Source organism: Lissotriton vulgaris, chromosome 10 (genome assembly GCF_964263255.1).
Source record: "Lissotriton vulgaris chromosome 10, aLisVul1.2, whole genome shotgun sequence".
NCBI lineage: Eukaryota > Metazoa > Chordata > Amphibia > Caudata > Salamandridae > Lissotriton > Lissotriton vulgaris.
Window position 1 is genome coordinate 713,127,929 of NC_141698.1, and position 15,953 is coordinate 713,143,881.

Sequence of the window (15,953 nt, forward strand, 5' to 3'; positions counted from 1 at the left end):
ATGCCTAGTGCACAGATTCAAAAGTATGATGTTAAGACTTTGGTTAAACTTGAGCAAAATTTCGAAATTAGAGACACTGTCCATTCTACATCAGTGAAATGTTCTTTATTCGGCAATACAGGCGGCGTGATTCATTGGAAATGTAGACATAAGCCCAGCTTGGACTCACGCTTGAACATCCTGTCTGAATCAGTGCTAACGCAGACCTAATTAGTAACCTGTGGACTAACCAGACTCTTACTTCCGGTGGGATATCTACGACCATCAGAAGATACAGGTTGCAGCAGGCACAGACATACACGTGTAAGTAGAAATCTCCACATGTACCCAGTCCATTAACCACAGGGTGGCGGGGGAGGGCATAATAGAATACAGTACTTTAGTAATCATTTAGATGAAGGACTAACATGTTTGGGGGGAAAAAAATCGACCATCATGTGTAACTTTAGCAGCCATGTTTGAAAGGCTAATGTTATGGTTTAATGGTTCATAAAATACATGGTTCATAAATGATTACTGTAAATATTTTAGTAATATTCGCTAAGTAGTCTGTTTGTACAATGAAAACATTAAATACATGATTTTAATCAGTCTCAACTTTTTCCTTTAAGAACAAAAACGCGGAATTATTTAGATAGGAACTAGAAAGCCTTACTCGTATAATTGCTTTACCTGCATACTTACTTTACTGTAATTGTATAAGGCACATTAATTCTACTGACGAACAGAAAGAAGTCTGCATTATTGTACTTCTTTGCCTGTCGCTCAGCGTCCCGTTGGTTAGAAGCCTTCAGGGTCACTCTTTCGCTCTCGCATGCTGCCCACGCGCTGACGTCACTGACGAGGAATGTGTTTCCTGCGGCAGGGGTGGGCCCTCCGAGGGTAAGCACAGGGGGAGGGGAGCGGCAGCTGCGGGGAGTGTCAACGCCTTCCAGCCGAGCAGCGCGGTGTAGCCGACACTGCGGGCATACTTCGTACCTCGGCCGGACCGGGGTCCCGCAGACAGGAAAAGCCTGTTGCCCCGCGTTGGATGTTCCGCCGCCCACCAAGGTGAGAGCTTGATCCATTGGGAAGAATGGTCGATCACTGCGGATCCTATGCCAAATATTCCCAAATTGTATTGCGGAAGGAAGATAGTGGTTAGTCTGTATTCACCAGCGGAGAGGTCTTTCATAGCAAGAAGCCGCGAGGCAAGAAGCTTACATCCTCTTCGGTGGCATGGCGGTAGTGCCCCAAGACACGAAAACTGTCTCATCAAATTGGTGCGGACCTTGCTTGTGGAAGGCTGTTGTGTCGGTGGCCTAGATGAAGTGTCGATATCGTGTTTGTGGGTGGTATTATGAGTGCAGTCTGACTTTGCTTAGCATTTTTTGCTTTGGGAAAGTTGGGAGCGTGTACAGCTTTGGGGTGTCTGTATAGGTCTGTCCGTTAAGTGTGGCGTTGGGGGTGGGTTGTACACTTTTCAGTCTTGTCTTGCCCTCAACGTTGGAGTGGGTTGTGCATCTAATTTTGAGCGCTTGTGCAGCCTGAGTTGCCAGGTGGTTGTGTATGTGCATGCCAGGGTGTTCTATTTGCCAGGTTGGTGTCTGGGTTGTTGGCATACCCCACCGACCTGCCGTGCTTGGAATAGGCAGTGAGCGCCTGCGCTAGGAATGGGGCTGCAGGCCCCGGGCGGGGCTCTGCTTCCTGCTGCTTCTATCTTGCCTGGGAAGCTGCATCCGCTGCTATCTGCGAGTTACTGTAAAGTATCCGGCGCCCATTGGCCGCTCGCCCTCTGCACTGGAAGAGCTGACTGTAGCCTCGGCAATAAATAACTTGTACTGAAGAGGATTGTGTCTCCGTAGATATTTTTCCGCTTGGGTTCCTTGCATCTTTTTGTTGGACTATTTCTAACTATTAGGATATCAGTATTTTCATCCTTAGCTTTCTTACATTATTTTGCAGTTTTATAGAGCGTGAACTTGGCTCAGGGACGTTAGAGCGCTTTACGTGGACAGTAGATTCCATGACGTAAGGTTGGGTGCATTTTTTTTGTTTTTAGACTCTGGAAAGTTTAAGTGATTTGCCCAGAATTGCGGGATGTTGAGCAGACGACGGGACTTGAACCTGCTCCTGCTTTCCCGTTGAGCCTTAAACTCCGAATTCAGTTTCGGCAACTTTTGTAAGACGAGTCTATTTGGTGTTGAGTTGAACCTTTGCCCGAAGGTGCGAAACTACAGTGGGCATAAGTGACCTAATCAGCCGCTTCAACTATTCTGGGATCCAGCTTGATGTGGTATCCGTCACCGTCCCGCTCTTGGTTTTTAACCTACACCCCAGAGCGTGTTTTTTTCCCCTTTTACTTTTGTCTAGACTGTGTGAAAAGATGATCTTTCTGAGTGTCTCGTTTTAATGGGCCACCGGGATTGAGCGACCAGTAGCGTTCTTTGTGTCCTTCTTTTATGCCTCTCGTTTTCCCTACTGAGTTTGATATAGTAGATTAATAACACTTCTATTTTCAACCTAAATTGTTCTTGTAATTCATTGTATCGAGGGGCATCACTTTGCACCCGTTTGAAACTGATTTAGATCGTCACCTTATGCTTGCCACCTTTCTGTATTGTTTTAAAAAAGCGGTGTGTGTGCGGTTGCGTGTCTATCAGGCTTGTGTTTTTAGATTCAAGTCTTGCAGTGAATGTAAACTCCGAACTACGCCAATTAAAAGTTAACTTACGAAGGATAACATTGTCCATATGAGTTCTTTCGTGGGGTTTGAGCTGATTTGTTAAGTAGTTTTTTTTTTACAGCAGTCGGCCTGGTCTTAAGCTATAAATTCACCTACCACAGCGTACCGTTCCAAAATTAACCCAGTTAGTCCCCAAGAATATCTCCTCACCGCAGCTGCATACGTGTATTGTTCTAGAATTTTGTTTGAATGGGAAAGATATTCATCGAGTCTCATTGTATTAGATGCTCTTCCATCAACCATAAAGTGGCCTTTATCTTTTCTTGTCTTTCTCTATGTTGAAGCCATCTGTACCTCTATTTTCTTCTAATTCTAATGAGTGCAGCCAAGAGCACTGTATACATATCCCATGAGTCAGGTCGCCTGTGCAACTACACAACTGACAAACACTACACTAGAATATTCAGGACAGGAATAGTGTCATTTCGCAGTTTGATATCACACCATACAAGCATGTCCTGCACTTCTTACTGCTAAAGGTGACTCATACATTCACATTGATTGTAGCCCTAATGATTACTCATACCCAAATTATAGCGTAATTTTTCCATTAAGATTTACCATTTTGTCTTTCTTTCAACACCACACACATTTTGTTCCACAGCTCTACATTTTGTACTTTTACAGCATGCCGATACTATTTAGCACTATCCTTTGTTCCACCTTTCCATGGATTTTTGGAGAAGACTTGTATTTACTATATTCTCTCTTTTGGAATTTGTCCCACAATAAATTGGTAGCCATGCCTATGGCAGAACAAACTAGCAGGGCAACTGGGTGGGTGCCTTTAACTCTTAAAACCGTGTTCTTCAACTTACTTCCATATGAGTGACATTTTGTGCAACATTTTTGTTAGATCTTAATTCCTGGTGGAGACTATTGGCACATATTTTGCACACTTTTTCTTTGTAACTTATTTATTCACCATTTTATATGAAACAATACAAGACCACCTGACCATATACAATTAGCAAATAGATGCAGCTTGGTTGAAGGTAGGACAAGCTAGTCGAGGAACATGAATACAGAGTAACAGTTTGTTTACAAGAAGAGTGGTACACATGTTCAAGCATCTACAGAACCCAAAACACAATAGTTTAGGTCTAGTCGGTGGGTTCCAATAAATAAAGCAATTCTTGCGTGATCAGAAACGCACCTCAGTTCATGCTTGCCTTTCGGTTGTGGAGCATCTAAAGCAGTCTAGTAACATAGATTGTGGTTTTATGTCATCATTCACATTGCTGTTTAAAAATCAGTAATTCTCAATTATTTTAGCATTTGGAAAACTAGATCAGTTTTGACTGAATTCTCTGTACCTTTCCCACATATTAAGTCGTGTTTCAAGAAGGCTTATAGGACAGTAGTTTCTCTTAATTTCTGTTTGATGCACTTACATGTGGCATATGGTCTTAAACAAGACTGTGCTTTAGACCATTTACCCATCACTTCTTGGATCGAGTGATCTTAAATCAGCACATATTCTTAACTCGCAATCTTAATTCGCAAGAAACATATAGGAAACCCAGGACGTGAAGCCAAAGGGCTCATATACAGCCATGCACATTTTCTCTGAAATTGTTGAATGGTGTTATTACACCCAATGGTACATTACTTAGCTTGTTTTGTACAGATCATAGAGCTGATTGGTGTATCCCTTTTCAGTATCTTTCTTCTTTGGGGGGGAAAAACCCTGCATACATCTCATTGTCATTTCTTCATCACTGAAGCAATTGCCGTGAGTACTTGCTGTTTGTCACAAGGACCAAGGAGTATGCTCATATTGTGTTAAGCGTATTAGCTCGGTGTATGCTGATCATCTTTTACTGCACGTAGTGTACCAGTTGTGGGTCTTCCTTAAAACCATCTCTGCTTATTCCATCAGTATTATGACTCCTTTACTTTAACTGTCTGGTTCTACATTTAATGTTTAAATGCCCAGCATTTGAACATGTTATCTTGATTCTACAATCAATCAGCTTTAAACGTGTAGGATAGCTGTGATCTGGTATTGTCAACATCTCAAACCACATAGGTAGCTGCCACTTTGGGGCTCATCCTGGACTTTCGTAGTGCACTTACTGGTTAGTACCTCCTTCCTAAGGTCAGTACTAGAGTTCTTATGTCACTCAACATGCTTTATTCTGCACAATATCTGGACTTACACTCCTGCATGATTCTGTTGTCTTATATGCTAGAATGTCATAGGGACTCTTCCAAAAGTATAGCATTTATACCCAAAATTCACATTGAATGAAATGTGCCTAAGGCCTGGCAAATATCCTAGAATAGTTAAGTGTTACAAAGCAGCCGGTCAAAGAAAACGTGCTGATCCAAAAATTTTAACAAGCTCAAGGTGATATTTCTAAACTATGTATACTTATTGTGAATTGCTAACGAAATTGAGAAGAGGACAAGTGAAGGGAGAGAGAGGGGATAGACCACTCATTATTCAGATATTGCCACCTTCAACTTATTCTTTCACGTTAAGCATTGCAACTTCATTGTGTTTAATACGGGTTTCCCAATCTTTGCCTTAATCATTAGGTGCTCTTATTGGTCTTTACTTGCATTGCAACCAACATGGCATTTTCTCGTTTTTCCGGAGTGGCTGTTGTCTGTTTCTTCCACTCTGCTGCCCGAACTGACCAGCGTGTTCTCACCAAGGATTATGGTTTCTTCAGGTCCTGGCAGAGATCTAGTATATGTATTTCACGTCCTCTTAACATCTTTTTTTGTAAGTCATAAAAGTCCCTTTTAGCTAGCAGTATATCCTTTCCACGGCCTTCTCGCTCTCAATTTAGCCACTGAGCTTGAGTTAGTGTATCTACCTCTTCCCTCAGAGTGCAGCTTTGTGCAGTTGCGGCCAGTGTTCTTTCGTCCTCTGGCATTCACTGCTTCTGCGTTGGTGAAGGTCAACCTGCTACCCTCTTCAGTGCCTAAGCCTTGATTCTGTTCTGCCTCTGACTGAGGCAGCTTTCATCAGTCTTTATAGATTGCCTCTTACCACTGCTGGTAATCCTCTCCCAGTGCAGGGTAGGTTAGTTGTGTAATTTGTGTGTGGAGATCTATGGAAACACAACCAGGCTCAATAGGTATGTCAGGTTATCTTACTTGACGGTTCACAGTTGGAAATGAAGACTGTGATGCATAATGTCACCAATTGGTCTAACAGCTTCAGATCTTTCTCATTTATTAGTTAGGCATGTGTATGATGTCAATTGAGTCTCCAGGCATATGATAATTGGGTGGAGGGATCTGCTGATAACAAAAACCCTATCAGCAAATATAAAGAGTTAAAGGCATAAAAGCAGCATGTCAAGTCAAGTCAAGTCAGAGAATTTATATAGCGCACTACATACCCAGAGGGTCCCAAGGCGCTTAGAAAGGGGAGGAGGATTACTTGTCAAATATCCACGTTTTAAGTTGCTTTCTGAATGCTAGGTGGTTCTGGGTAAGGCGAAGGTAAGCGGGGAGTGAGTTCCATGTTTTAGCAGCCAGGTATGAGAAGGATCTGCCTCCCATGGTGGTCTTGTTGATGCGAGGAACAGTGGCGAGGGCTTGGCTGGAAGACCGTAGTTGGCGGGAGGGGGTGTAGAAGGACAGTCGTGAGTTGAGGCATTCTGGTCCGATGTCGTAGAGTGATTTGTGTGCGTGGGTTAGCAGTCGGAAAGTGATCCTCTTGTTGACGGGTAGCCAGTGGAGGTCTTTAAGGTGACCAGAGATGTGTTCGTTGCGTGGGATGTCTAATATGATCCTGGCTGAGGCGTTTTGGATTCGTTGGAGTTTCTTCTGGAGTTTAGCGGTAGTGCCTGCGTAGAGGGTGATTCCGTAGTCCAGTCGGCTCGTGACTAGGGCATGGGTAACTGTTTTCCTTGTTTCGGTGGGGATCCAGCGAAATGTTTTTCTAAGCATGCGAAGAATGTTGAAGCAGGAAGAGGATACGGCGCTGACTTGTCTATTCATTGAGAGTGAAGAGTCCAGGATGATGCCTAAGTTCCGTGCGTGGTCTGTCGGGATGGGTGCCTTTCCGAGGGCTTCCGGCCACCAGGAGTCGTCCCATGCAGAGGGGGATGTACCTAAGATGAGGACTTCTGTTTTGTCAGAGTTCAGTTTCAGACGGCTTTGTTTCATCCATTCGGCAACTTCTTTCATTCCTTCGTGTAGGTTAGTTTTGGCGGTGCTGGGGTCATTGGTGAGAGAAAGGATAAGTTGAGTGTCATCCGCGTAAGAGATGATGTTGAGGTTGTGTTGGCGGGCGATGGTCGCGAGGGGGCTCATGTATACGTTGAAGAGGGTGGGGCTGAGTGAGGATCCTTGTGGTACTCCACAGATGACTTCAGTGGCTTTGGACTTGAATGGTGGGAGGCGGACTTTGAGTTCTTCCGGTGAGGAACGAGGTGATCCATTCAAGTGCTTTTCCTTGGATTCCGATGTTATTGAGGCGTTGTAAAAGGGTTTTGTGGCAGACTGTGTCAAATGCTGCAGAGAGGTCGAGGAGGATGAGGGCGACTGTGTCTCCATTGTCCAGTAGAGTTCGAATGTCGTCTGTTGCTGCGATGAGGGCGGTCTCAGTGCTGTGTTTTGCTCGGAAGCCAGATTGTGAGGGGTCGAGGGATTTGTTGGCTTCGAGGAAGGCGGCGAGCTGGTTGTTGACAGCTTTCTCGATGACTTTGGCCGGGAATGGAAGGAGCGAGATGGGGCGGTAATTTTTGAGTTCGGTGGGGTCCGCTGTGGGTTTCTTCAGAAGGGCGGTGAGTTCAGCGTGTTTCCAGTCTTCCGGGAAGGTGGCGGAGTTGAGAGAGCTGTTGATGACGTCTTGGAGGTGCGGTGCTATGACGGAGTCTGCTTTGTTGAAGATGTGGTGAGGACATGGGTCTGTGGGGGATCCTGAGTGGATGGAATTAATCAGGCGGATTGTGTCCTCAGTGGAGATTGGGTTCCAGTCGTTAAGGGTGTTCACGGGGGGAGAATGTTCAGCAAAAGGTAGGGTGGGTTGGTTTCCGGGTTGGTTGTCGAAGCTGTTGTGGATGTCTGCAATCTTGTTGTGGAAGAATGAGGCTAAGGAGTCGCAGACGGTTTGAGAGGGGGTGATGTCGTTGGAGTTGGCCGAGGGATTGGAAAATTCCTTGACGATGTTGAAAAGTTCCTTGCTGTTGTGGGCGTTGTTGTCAAGTCGATCCTTGAATGCTGTTTTCTTGGCCTTTCGGATTGTGCATCAGATCCCCTATTTAGATCTTAGCCTTTCCAACAGTTTGCTGTTGAAAGGATACCCAGTTTGCAGAGTTCAGAAGGGCACCATAATGGTCTATCTAAGGCGAAACAATGTCCCTGCCGAATGTGGGATACTTAAAAAAAAAAAAAAAAAAAAAAATAACATTATTGTCTTGGAGGATATCAGACTTTTGGCCACCTATTTGGGTCTGTCAACTAAACTCAAACTGGCTGCATCTTTTTCCAAATCTGTTTGAGAGTTCATTGTTAAATTTGATCAGTAATTTAGTCTTAACATTTCTGCTATATCTGGATTGGGTAATCAGTCGACTATGGATAGTTGTATATCTTGTTGAAGGTAAAAACAGCCCTTTCCGTAACCCATCCCATAGATAGATTGAATTTCTGCATATGGATGTGGCTTATGTGGGGTCCCGATAGTCTAACCTGTGACATTTCTTTATCCATCTAGTTATTCCCAAAAAATGGCATGCCCCAAATCTTAATTGTTTTTTATTATTCCTGTAAGACGCTAAAGAGAAGTTTTGCATTGTCCTTTCATATTTGGCATCTAATCATAGGAGAGCTGAGAAAATGTTGGTCAAAATTAGATAGAAGTGGGGTTTTGACAGAAGTTAGACTTGAAAAATGATCAGCTGTGGCTACAAAGTCTTTTTCCATTAATACCACAGTGGGCTGGAGATGGAGGCTCAATTATTTTAATCAAATTAGGGCTTTTCAATGTTTTCCACAGGATTAATGGTATCGATATTAAATAAACCATCGAGTACTTCATCATCTGTGTGACAATTTGAATGGTCTCCACTCTACCACTAAAGAAATTTCACTATTCCCCCGGGGGGCCAGAGTTTTTATGTAAAAAAATAAATAAAATATATATATATATATATATATATATATATATACATATATACACACACACACACGGTTGATTCTTAAATATCCTTGTTAAACCACATTCCTGGCTACCATATGGATTTGTGCTGCTAGTTAAGTTCAGTTGTATCTTGTACATCATGCACGCAGTGAACATTTAGAGGTAACCCCTCAGTTTTGTCCATATTTAATATATTTCCCGATATGTCTGCATATTTATGGATATTGTGTAGTAGTGCCTGAATTGCCACATCAGCCTGCGAAGAGAAGGCAAGAAAGTGTTGGTTACTTATGTGCCACACCCTTTATTTCAATTCCTTTGGGGATTTGATTGGTATTACCATAAAGGTAATAGGACAGCCCTGTCTTGTGCCTTGGAATAACTTAAATGAGGCTGGCAAATTTCTGTTGACTCACACATTGACGGGTGGTTGAAGTGTGGCTCACCGGTTAGAGGCGGCAGACCCAGAAGCAGAGGTCGGCCAGGGACCAGGGTTCAATTCCCGACGTGACCAATGTCAGCGGGCTCGATAAATCTCGCCTCAGTGGCTCTCTAACCATGGGTCCCACGCTGCAACTCTGGGCAATAGCTTGCTTAATCTCCACAACGGGCCACTCGCTGCCAGGGATGCCTGGCTTCACCGTGGGGATGCCCAATCGGGACCATCTCACAGGGAAAGCCAGGACGGGTTCCACAGTGGCACACAGCGCCAAGAAACCCTGGGGTGAACGTGCGCTCTACAAATTCATACTAGCATAACATAACATGGTGCAGAGTAAAGCGCCATAATAAAATGAACAAAGATCTCACCAAATCTAATAAAATTGGCACTCAGGAAAGTCTCTCACTTTTTTGAAAAGCCTTTTCTGCATCCAAAGTGCTACGCAAACAAATGATGGATGGAATGCTGAATAAATCACACATTCACCCCAGTCAAGAGATCTAGGTTAAATCCATTGTTCTTTTGCTCACCATGCCACCCCAGTTTAGACCCGCCATATGCAAATCAGTCTTGACCCTGTGCCTCATGGGAACAGTCAAGATCGAACTGCCAAGCCAGGTCCTCCCTGGACTGGAAACAAGCATCATGGGACCGGTTTCTGGGTATTACCCTTAATCAGCCAGGCTAGCTTGAATCCAGTGGCACAGTGAGCAAGGGGCCCACGTCTGGGCATACCCATCCCACTTAGGGTGAAACGTGCTACGCAAACAAATGATGGACGGAATGCTGAATAAATCATACATTCACCCCCAGCCAAGAGATCGGGGTTAAATCCATTGTTCTTTTGCTCACCATGCCACCCCAGTTTAGACTGGACTGTGTTCCCATTGCGTCCAGGGTCAAGACTGATTTGCATATGGCTGGGTCCAAACTGGAATGGCATGGTGAGCAAAAAAAACCCGATGGATTTCGGCCCAGATCGCTGCACTGGGGTGAATGTATGACATTCTTCTACATTCTGTCTATCAATTGTTCTTTTTGCATTTGTCACCCGAGTAGGATGGGTAAGCCCAGACATGGGTCCCGTGCTCTCCATGCCACTGGAGTCAAGCTATCCTGGCTGATTTGGGCTGAAAGCCCGAAAACGGTCCTAGGATGCCTGTTTCTAGTCCAGGGCGGACCTGGCCTGGCAGTTCGGGCTGGACTGTTCCATTGGGCGCAGAGTCCAGACTGATTTGCATATGGCTGGGTCCAAACTGGAATGGCATGGTGAGCAAAAAACGATGGATTTAGGTCCAGATCTCTGTACTCGGGTGAATGTATGATATTGTTCTGTATTCTGTCCATCAATTGTTCTTTTTGCATTTTCTGCAGACATTGAGAGGGAATTAGTTTGGCTTTCTCCATTAAATGGCAAAAAAGGTGGGCCTTGTCAGTTGGGTTGTTTACCTTTCATGAAGCCTGTCTTTGTTGCGCAAATAAACTTTTGATGAAGTGGTTTCAATCTTTAAAAGTTGAATGGGTCAGTAATTCTTAGTATGCATCAGGTCTTTAACATGCTTGAGGTTCGTGGCTATTGTTGCCTCCGCGACAGTTCCTGGTACCTTCCTTGAATTTGTGTAATGATTGAATAGAGATGCATGGAGGACTCTAGTTGTTTTTTCGTACATTGTAGATAGAACAGGGACCCAAGTAGCCTGGTCTAGGGCATTTGCCCACTTTACACATCTTGTTGTCATAAAGGGTTTCCAATTGTATTTTGTCGAAGTCTGAAACATTTAGCAGGTAAGTGCAAACCAAGAATGCCTTACATTTGTCAAAATGTTCTGTGTGGGGTAGTGCATAGATAAAAGTGCTGTCGTTTCTAGAGGCTATGGTGATTTTATTGGGTTTTGTTTGTATAATATTTATCCTTCATTGCTGAAACATTCATGTTACTTCTGGTTTTGTTTAAGAAGTTTCCCGAATATCTACCTGCCTTATCCCAGTAACATAATTTATTGGATTTTGTAGGGTTTCATAGGAATATGCCCATACGTTGCTGCATATGGTTCTATTTGTTACTTTTGTAGTTCAGATTTGCCCTGTGTATGGAGGTATCAGCATTCAGCTTCTCAAATCATATTTTCAGGGTTTTGTAGTTGCGTATTACACAGGATGGTTAATCCATTAGTGCTCTGGGGCAGTGCCTCTCTGAAATTCCTACATGTTCACCTCAAGATTGTTTTATTTAGAGATACAATTGCATCTCTAGCCACTTCGCTACGGCGCATATTTCCTTGCAGTGCGGGCGAATTTTACGCCTGCGCAAATTGGACGGCCCCAGCCATCCGAGGCGCAGGGGGCCATCCAACGCACAGAAGAGGCTACACAAATCGATGTATATAAGTCTGAGCTGTCTGTCCCAGGCTGCCTGCCCCGCCTCACTTTGAAGCCAGAGGCAGAAGCCAGGTAGTAAATCATCTTTCTGCAATGTAATGCATGAAACATGGCTTACCTTTTTAACGGCCTTAATTGCCATTGTAGTCTGTGGTGGTATTCTCTGTAGGCCAGTGCCGCTATCAGCATTACTGTTTCGGATGTCGGAGTCTGCATCCCTGTGAGGCCAGGTGCCCGTCATTCACAAGCATAGATTCCACCCTTTCCCATTGGTCACATGGCAGGATTGAATGCAAGCCTGTGCAATTTGGTGCCTTATCCTCGTTTATAATGGTAGGTAATTTTGTGTTATGTATATCGTGCTGAGCCCTGGATCACTCTAACCTCGCCCACTGTGACACCCTGGGCCCTAGTTGCAGGTAAGGAATCTATCACTAACTAATGTCTCTTACAGAAATAGCATTACACAAGTAGTAACTTGTGCTTTAGAAGTGAAGCTGCCACATTCGTTCGCCCGCAAAATTGGTCCAAAACACAAAGTTGAACTAAATTTTGAAGCCAAGTGCAAAGGGAGAAATAAATATGTGCTTATATTAAAGACCAGTTGCATGCTGTATGGCATTACATCTACCCCTATCTTCATGCCCTTAACAATAATCCCCAATACATGGATTGATATACAAACAATGAATGTTGAACACATTTAGGTAATAGTTGTCAGCAGTTTAGTTCCTCTTTTATTCCACGTTTTACTTAATCTTTCATTCTCCAAGAATGTTAGCTATTTCATCATGTTTCTGTTTTTGCGCATAGTCTTTTATAGTGTTTAATTTGCGTTGTGACAGGTGTTTGAGGTACTTAGTTTGAGATCTCTGGCTCTGAAGTTTGTAGGCAAAACAAAGTGCCGGTCAGTGGGATGGACTCTCTGCAGAGCGCACGTGGTCACGTGTTCCACTTCCTATTCAATTTGTGTGAAGTGGTACACAGTTGTCAAAAAATGAACAAGGTAATAGAAAATAAAGTGCTTAAATGTGAGTGTGTCCCATGTATGTTTGGGCTGGGGAATTGAGGGAGATGCAAGGAAGTGCATTCAGGGAGAGTGAAAACAGTGCTGAAGGTGGGGGGGGGGGGAGAGAGGGTGAAGATGTGCAGATGGACGAGATGTCAGAGAAAAAGGGCTTGCATATCTAACTCAAAGTGGACATATCTGAAGACCAATACTCTTTTTACAGGCCTCAATAATATCGGTCCCCTAATTTCAGAATTTAAACATGGTCCCCTAATTTCAGAATTTAAACATGTACAATGTTAATTATTTTTGACAAATCATTGTTGTTAATCATTTATCTTAAATAGCTATTAACCATTTACAAAGCTAAAAGTACAGGCAGATTTCGATGCATGTCAGTTGTTGTATACCTGGATGCGATAACATCTCAGAGGAACCAAATAACCAGTCGGGTGGCACACTGTGATATACAGAAATCTATTTTACATTTTCCTTTTTAGAGAGCCACCACATTTCTTTTCATACAACATAAAGGCCTTCCTGCACATATTTCTAAAGACTGGTTAGAGCATTTTCGTCCAAAGTCGCGGGCAAATACACACTTTAACCCCTTGCGTGCGGGGCGTATTCCGCCTGTGCTGACTCAGCCTTGCGCGGGCGGAGTCATGACGGAACGGTTCCGTCATCAGCACAGCTCAACTGATGCTGATGACGGAACCGTTCTGTCATCAGCATGGAAGGGGTTAAAAGGCTTGTAGTCGTGGCGCTGTACAATTTACTTGTCCCAGTAACTGTTGAACATAATAATCATGAATGTGGAATTACTATAGTCAGACTATCAGGACATATTCTTTAGGGTCAATGACAATACGTTTTCATGTTAATTTTTGTCCTTGTTACGAATAGGCACAACCCCTCCCACAGCACAAACCCTTTGGCTACCATTTCACAGTAGCATATTATGGATCAGTGAAGGGCATTGAGTGCAGTTAAGGTATTATTTGTGTCCATACTTTAATGCTGTTCGAACTTGTATTTATTGTTCATTAATACAAAGGTTTTCTTAGCGATCTAAGGAAATATTGTAGTGTTGGACTGCACTACTGACAGTGGTTAAAGTGTAAACATGTATACATGTGTTTGCAAAATTTAACAATATAAGGCTACATACAATGCTCCCAGAATGTATTGGATGTGAATATCTATAGAAGTTTGAAAGCAAAATCTAATTTGTTCCTGCTTAGCAAGGGATGCCCCTGCCACAAGGACTATGGGGTCTTACATGGGAGGGATCCAGTTTAAAATATCTAGGAGTCTGGGTTCACCATGGCCCACAACACCTTCTGTAGTGGAATATTGAGCCCGCTCATAGGGGATTCCGGACCAATGTAGGCTTTTGGAAAACTGTACCACTGTCACTGGCTGGGAGAATAATGGTGCCTAAGATAGTGGCGCTCCCTTGCCTAATGTACTCTACCTTTGAGATACCCGCAAGCCACTTTCTCCTCCACAGAGCAGTAGTGGCGACCCTGCGCAGGTATTGAAGGGCTGGCATGGCCGAGCCCCCTTCCTTGGCTCTTGTCAAGTGCTGTGCACCACAAATGGCCTCATCAAAGTGGTGACAAGCTTGTATCGGGCCCTGCGATCCAACATCACAACACCATTAGTGGGCCTAAGGGGGAAATAGGAGTAGGAAATTGCACTTCCACCTACTCAGTATCTCGGAATGCCAGATTTAAATTAACTTTTACATTTTACATAGAACACACCCCACCCCCGGCACGATTAACCTGCTTTTCCCCACGCTAGGTATAAACAACAAAGTGGTCCTAGACACAGTTTATATATCACATTTCAATGAAATATTTATTTCTACTTGATTTAGGACTTATTCCTGAAAAGAAAAAGAACACACACGCTAAAATGCGTAAGCAGTATTATCTTAAGTATCCAAACAGAATGTTCAACACCAAGTTGTTTTTTTTTTTTAATTTAAAAAAAAAAAAATTATTCTCACAGCAAAATCCAAAACAATACAATCCATAGATCAAATAAATTATTACTTCATACCGGTACATTCATATAATTCGCAAAAGGCCCCCATATGTCTCGACCAATTTTCCGCGTATTCACTCCTTTAACAGCATGCAGGCTAAATTCCAAATTAAATAAAATAAACATTCTACGTCTCCATTGGAAAAAAAGATGGAGAATCCACTTGAAGCCAAGCAGCAGCAATACACAGTCTTGCTGCCGTCACCGAAATAAATATTAAGTGGTGGTGTTGATAGGATTCCCCACCCGTACTAAATTTGACATCCGACCAAAGCAACATAGTTGCAGGCGTAATATCAATTGTGCTACCAATCAAGTCGCTTAGAAATTTTTCAATGTCAGTACGAAATTTCATCAACTTCCCACAGCTGAAGAAGATATGTAACATATCTGCATCATCAACTTTACAACAAAAGCATTTCCCATCATGTCCCCATTTCCACGTAGCCATATATGCCGGTGTGTAATCTAAATTAAAAATGGTTTTATAACATTGTACCCGTAAATTAGCAGACATTAAAGATTCTTTTGATAATGTAATGACATATTCTAGCACTGGGGCCTCAATCCTTAAAATTTCCGACCCTTTATCCCTTTTTGTTCTGTGGATCATCCTTCCTATATGCTAATAATAACTGACAAACCTCCCCGATTTTTGCATGACGTTGTACGGCCTTTATTACTGCATTAGGCATGCATCCAATCTTCCGCCGTATTATAAAATCACGGATCTGCAAATATTAAAAAAATTGTTGTTTCGGTATATTAAACAAGCGCGACACCTCATTAAAGGACCACACCGCCCCATCCTGTCCTATTAAATCTCCCAATTGAACAATCCCTTGTGTCCGCCAACCGGTCGCCAAAGCATCCCAAAAAATAGGGGGTAATAATTTAGTAGCATTAGTTTGAGTATACCAAGACACCTTCCCTAATTGGGATAATTTTCCGACGTTTTTCCAAATATTGAAGGCTGATGATAAAACCTTAAACCTAGTGCGTTTAAAGTAGCTCCCATCTATTTCTTTAAATAACGATTGTCTGGCCTCTGATCCTAACCACATTTGATAAATGGAGGGAGCTTCTGCCTCATTAGATAGGTCTTCTCCAGTTAACATATCCTCATCCTTAGCAAAAAACATGTGTAAAAATACAACAAAAAATCTGTCATAGCTAATTTCCCCCCCCCCCCCCCCCCCCCCCCCCATTATCAACCGGGAGAGTAAGAAATCGC

General features: G+C 43.2%; 1 protein-coding gene across 2 annotated transcripts in view; it reads left to right on the forward strand.

Annotated features, from left to right (window-relative positions):
- Window positions 1–825: 825 nt before the first annotated feature.
- The window catches only part of ITGB1 (integrin subunit beta 1), a 446,163-nt gene continuing 431,035 nt past the window's right edge, over window positions 826–15,953 (forward strand). The window contains exon 1 of one of the 2 annotated variants that reach the window (XM_086941542.1): window positions 826–1,050. The gene's annotated coding sequence lies outside the window, so the exon portion shown is untranslated. The remainder of the gene's footprint in view (window positions 1,051–15,953) is intronic. The other variant, XM_086941543.1, reaches the window with a different exon arrangement.